Below are 6,601 nucleotides of genomic sequence, written 5' to 3' on the forward strand. Positions count from 1 at the left end.
ATATCAGACAAAATTCAATTCGCATTCCAAATTACTAAATCCTTCATTCTTGAAGTTTATAGAGACACTTTTACATTAACCTAAAGCAACTTAATATTTTTAACTAGAGAATTTTGAAACCAATAAACTATTATACCCACCATCTTTAATAGCATGCTGAGAGTGTTGGCAAGAACGATTTCTCATGGCCCTTCCAAGAGACTAGAAGATGCTTCAATCAGAAGTTCCCATTAGTCTGATAAGTCCTTCGGTCCAATATTCCAACATTGTTGCCAATTACTTCTAAGGATGCACATGCTTTCATCTTGTCAGTAATCTGCAACCAAAGATATACCCCTACAACATGGAGAGTAATCATCCACTCGATACTATGTATAACACATAAATCATGTAGTTGGTTACACATGTAAGGAGGTAAAGCCCTTTAAAAATCTTACATTCATGAATGGGGACATTAGAGAAATAGAAGTGGGGCCTTGTGAATAATGAATAAAAAAAAGTTACTAGTGAACACATACAGCATCTGGGTTTCAATTAACTAACGTAGACAGTTTTCAAGATAATGTACATACCAGTTTTATTTGATTGAGTTAATTATAGTTCAATAATGTACACACCAATTTTAGCATTTAAACCGAGGCTGTACCTTATGTTCTTTTTGTGCATGTGCTACACTTTTTCGAGTACAAAATCTTACGATATGCACTAAAGTGTTCATGATTGGCTAGTAAACAGTGGTGAGATGGTTATTTATGCCTTTCTCAAAAATTTCAAGTCTAACAATCAAAGACATGTGACTTCAAGATCAAGATCATGTAATCAAAAACTATAAACATCTTCACACACAACATGCACTACAAAGCTCAAACTAGTAAAGGGCAATAAAATAAGCTCATCCAAGCTAAACAAAGTACGTAAACATGTTATGTAAAGATAAATTGGCAAACCTTGATTAAAAATCCATGATATGTAATACAAAACACAAAAATCTTTTTGGATAAAAAAAAATTTATGACCAAATACAAAAAGTACGCATTATGCTAAATGAACAATGCAAAGCTATGCATGATAGTGCTTAACTAAGCTATAGAGGGTACACAAACAAGAAATATTAATTTCTTAATTAATCTATGAGTATATGTATAAACTAGTACATACTCACACAAAATCAGAAATAGCGTAGCACTTATATAACACATACTATTCAAGTTTCTCTATAATGTCAAGCATGTTCTAAATCAAGAGAGAGATATCATAACTCATGTAATCCTCAAGAAAAATAAAACTAGATACAAAATAAAATATTTTTGTATTTTTGAAAATTTTCAATGTTTTTGGATTTTTTTTCTTTTTAAATAAAAAAAACAACCTAAAAAATAAAACAACCAAAAACATAAACAAAACATGTCCACAAAAAAAATGAAAGAATTAAATCAAGGACAAGTAAACAACACTCACCTTAGAGAATCTTTTCTCACCCATATAGCACGTGTCTTACGCTTTGTAGATGAAAACCATAAGAAGCAGAATGTATTTGAGGGATTACACTAATTTTCTGAGAAAGACTGAAATCTCACAAATTCCTTTCACAAGCTAACCAGCTTAAATTTTTTAAAAGAATATGAAACAATTTATATAGACTTATGGCAGGAGAAATATCATCACATATCTTAGATTGAAATACAGAATTTTTAAATTTCAATTTATGACAATTAGGATGGATGTGACCGGAGCCACCACAAAAGTGACAAACAGGAACAAATTTAGGAACATCAGTATTCCTAACAACAAATCTAGTCACAGATTTTGGTTTTTGCCTCAACAAAGAACAATTTAGTCTAACATGACCAATAACACCACAAAGGGGACAAGTAGGCACAAAAACAGATTTATTATGCTCTCTAACAGTATGTTTAGATATAGGTTTAGAAACTTTAGCGTCTACATCAAAATTTTTACCTTTGTCTAACCTAACAAAATAAGCATTCTCTTTATTATTCCTCTTGAAATGAGGGATATAAACTTTTTCAGTTTTAGGCTTAAGAGAGACAAAAATATTTTTGTTATCAATAGCAAGCATAGTACTAGTTAAATTTTCAATTTTAGCTTTAGATTCAACTAATTCTTGTTCCAAGCTTTTCATCTTCTCATTTTGAGAGGAAATTTGATTTCTCAAAAATTTATTCTTTTTATTAGATTCATCTAATCTAACAACTAATTCCTCTTTTACAAGATTAGCCAATTTTAACTCTTCCTTGAATTTTTTAGCAATTTTCATAGATTTCAATAATTCCTTACGAAGAGTTTTACAAGTATCAATAAGATCAACAAAAACAACAGTGTCCTTTTTATTCAAATCATCACAATCAAAAACAGTAAGACACTTAAAATTATCCATGATAACAGGGATCACGGATCAACTCTTAGATCAAAAGATTTAAAACAAAAGAGCTACCCCACTTTGATACCACTTGTACATTTTTAGACTCCTTAAACAAAAACAGATTAACCGAGTTATTTAACCAAGTGATTACTTAGTCAAATTATCAAATCTAGGTTAGCACAAATATATCATATCATTGTAAAGTGCGAAAAATAAATAACATAACGATATAATAATTCAGGAAAACCAAACTGGTAAAAAACCTGGGGAGGATTTAACCTAGCTATCCTCATGGTAAAACAGATCCACTATGAAAGAATTGAAGTTTACACAATTACAATTTAGACCACTAACATCCTATTGCTACATTGAGTAGGAAACTTACTACCACGATCACATGACAACTCCAAGTCCACTGACTACTTCTTTCTTAGATCCACATCAAGTACAAGCACTCCTGCTTGTGTATTTTTAAGCTCTTAACGCAGCAACTGAATAATCATCAAGCTCTTGACATAAATCTTGATTTTTGATAACCCTAAGTATATGTGAAGACAAACACCTCTAGATCTCACAAGAGATTCACATACACAGCATAAACAAAAACTGCAACCAAAACATGAAAATACGGCTAGGGTTTTCCCTTTTATACCTAGAGCAAAACATAAAACCCTACTCATCAAACGGGCTTGGGCTGAGTTGGAAAATTCTACAGAAAAACAATTTGCATGAGTTTCGATCGATTGAGTCTAATTTTCGATCGATCGAGCCAAGCAGATTTACACAGTAAATCCTGCAGTACACTCGATTCCAACTTTACACATAAACCTACTTTGAGCAAGTCTAAAACAAGACTAAATGTTTTGATCATGGTTTGCTAACATTACAAAATGAAGTTCTAATACATTTAAACCTAAAGTCTTAGAACCCAACAGTAAACTTGTGTAATGTATATTTGTGCTTGGTACGTAATGAGATACCAAATCAATCAAAGCATCCATCACGCCTCCAACAACAGCACCAACAATTATGCAGCAACTTAAGCAGCACCAGCATCAGTTATGCAGCAACTTAAGTTGAGCATTATTGCCACCAACCATGAGTATTGATCCAGCCAGCATAAATCCTAAAAATCAGCCACACATATAAACTAGTTGCTATCACTAGTGAAATTTGATAGAGTGAAAATAACTTGGGCATTATATAAAACAATAGATAGAAAATAGATCTTGTATTTTTTAAATTCCTAGTGAAATTTGAAACCTTAGTACCATAACACGTTACCAACAAAGCACTGAGCTATAGTTTTGCCGTTTCATCACTCAAGCCATCTAAAATTGATACCAACATAGGTCTTCACAAATCCGTGACACCAATTGAAAACAAAGCATGCCCAACAATAATATATTTCAAAATGAAATCCCAGCAATTCATGGTTTAGATCACACCCTTTCCAAAGTGGCGCACTTCTTTCCATGTAAATTTAACCATATTGAACTAACAAGGTCATCTATAACATTTGTATAACATTCCTATAGTTCTCTCTGTTCAAGAAATTGTGCAGTAAAGCAAACTCTAAAAACGGCCAAACCTTTAAGATAATTGAGCTTAACAGATTCTATTTATGTCCTCCCCACATTCTATGCCCCAAGTAAAAATTAATATAATTAATATATTTTTAATTGCCACCGTTGCCAAATGAAAACTATTTCATTCTCATTCAATTCCAGTGCATCAATTTTATTAAAAAAAATTCAAACTTACAATAAAAAAATAAAATAAAATAAAAGATTTTATATACAAAATTGAATCAGGCTAAAGCTTCAGATCAGACCTAAAAACACAAATAAACCAGGAAATGTAGAGAAAATTGTAGAAAATGAGAAACAACGAAATCCACACCTTCTGCTTTTTTAAGCCATGGATCTATTTTGAATCAAAGTCGGTTTGGCGTGATTCTAAATTTCCAATTCCAATATATCCAAACCCTAACCCCCAATTTATACTACTACTCTCTCTCCCTCTCTCTAAGCCCCTAAAACACCAAGACTAACCCAAAATCGAACGAATACTTTGTAGTTGAACGAAGAAGTGGAAGAGAGATTGGGACAACTTCAACTTTTTTTTTTTTCCCTCGGGAAACAAATAGTGAGTTAAATAGAGAGAGACCTATAATCAAACGAAGAAGTGGAGGAGATGATATTGCCAACCACCGTGCCCCTCAGCTCGTCATCAGGGATGATATCACCAACCACCGCACCTCAAATCGTCATTGGAGCTAAGTCATCAACCACCGCACCTTTTATTTTTCAAATTATAGGCTTTATTTTGTGGGTTGAAAATTTTCGAATAACTTTATTTTGAGGGTTACGTTAAAATGGTGCTGAAAAATGTAGGGGTGTTTGATTCATGTTTAAAAACTGAAAACAAGTGTTTGAAAATATGTGTGGGTAAAAAAAGTACGTGAAAATACGTATAATATTGTTTAAAAACTAAAAACATATGTTTCAGTGGGTGTAACAAACAGGGCAGTAATATTTGGAGCCCAAACTCTCTTGCGGGAATGCTACTAAAACAGTTCTGCCTTTTTTTAAAGAAATATGCTGTGTCTATAACAATTTTACAACAAATCACAGGTGGTTAGTTGTTATTGGTTCAAATTTGAAATTAAGACTAAGATTATTTTTTTGCCCCAACAATAACCACCAGTAACAACCTGCCACTTAGGATTTGTTGTAAAAATGTTGTAAATATATCATTTCTCTTTTCTAAACGGTTGTATTGGCTTATTTCAAGGGTTTTAATGTCTCTTGAAATAAAGCTGTCCCTACATATACACTCAGACCTATTTTCAGTGTTTGTTTGGACCCTCGAAATTAGTGGGTCGAAACAAGTGGAGTATTTTGTAGTCTATTTACTCATCTCATTCAATAGTTCGGTATTTGGGAAGTCGGGGTCCCACTTTGCTATAAAAGATCTCAAGTTCCGACAATATTTCCTTGGTTATTGATGAAACCTCTTAACTTGGTGACAACCTCCATCTCACACAAACTATGTATGCCACTAATTTTGCTAATGTATGCTTACATGCAAGGACTCTGCCAAACCATACTCTTCCCTATGGTCCTAATCCCATCTCCTACCATAGCATTTTGGTGCTTTCCAAACCTTACTCTCACCCATCTTGACCTTCAATTTGCCTTCAACTAGGTGTGCTAAACTGCCAATTCATGCATCAACCTAGGACATCTCATTAGTCTGCGTCTCAAAGGTACTCTAGTACCTCGATAACAGGCTTCTTTTTAATCCAAGTCCTCTTAGCCTTGAGGCCTATTTATCGCTGTTCCACTCGTGATTATTGCATTTATTTTGAGTTCTCATCTATCTTGTCGAGCGACAAGAGATAGGCCATCGTTTCTTGCTTTAGCACCAAAACGAACTACCGTTAATTGGCTCAAACTGCCACTGACCTCTCTTGGTTCTGTCAACTTTTCCGAAATCTCCATCTTTTTCCATCTCCATTAATATGGTGTGATAATATTATAGTTCCATTTTCCTCTGCTCCAAATCCTCCAATCCACTTTTTTTATGCTTGTATGAAACATCTCAAAGTTTATAATGTTATTATCACTATGTTCGTGAGAAGGTTGTGCATAACGAGCTTTGGGTGTTCTACATTCACACTGTGGATCAAATTGCTTATGTGTTCGGCAAGGACCTTACTAGTGCTCAATTCAGGCTGACAAGCTCATGATTTGTTCTTTATCGATCCAACAGCTTGCGAGGGTGTATTAGTGGAAATTAAGACAAGATACCGAATCAAGTCAATCCCAATATTACAATATCTAACTCTAGTCAACCATCTTTAACATTGGGTCATTCTAAGGAAGCAATCACACAATATCTTTCATGCATGCAACCACTCCCAATATACCAAATGTAGTCTTTGTCAACCATCATTACTATTGGAACCAATAAAAGGAACCAATCACTTGATCTCTTCGGATAATTATTCTTTTGTATAATTGATTTTATATTTTTATGATTTTTACCATCCGGAGACTTGAGACTTTATTATTGTAAAAGGAGATTATACATTGAAGGAGATATATAATCATTTTCTTTTATCATTTGTTTTCTTTCATTTTTCTTCTCTCATCTTAAGAAAATAAAATAATATTTTTAATTTTAATTTATCACAAAACAAAATATGAATCT

Source organism: Quercus suber, unplaced genomic scaffold (assembly GCF_002906115.3).
Source record: "Quercus suber isolate HL8 unplaced genomic scaffold, Cork oak 2.0 scaffold_273, whole genome shotgun sequence".
Taxonomy (NCBI): domain Eukaryota; kingdom Viridiplantae; phylum Streptophyta; class Magnoliopsida; order Fagales; family Fagaceae; genus Quercus; species Quercus suber.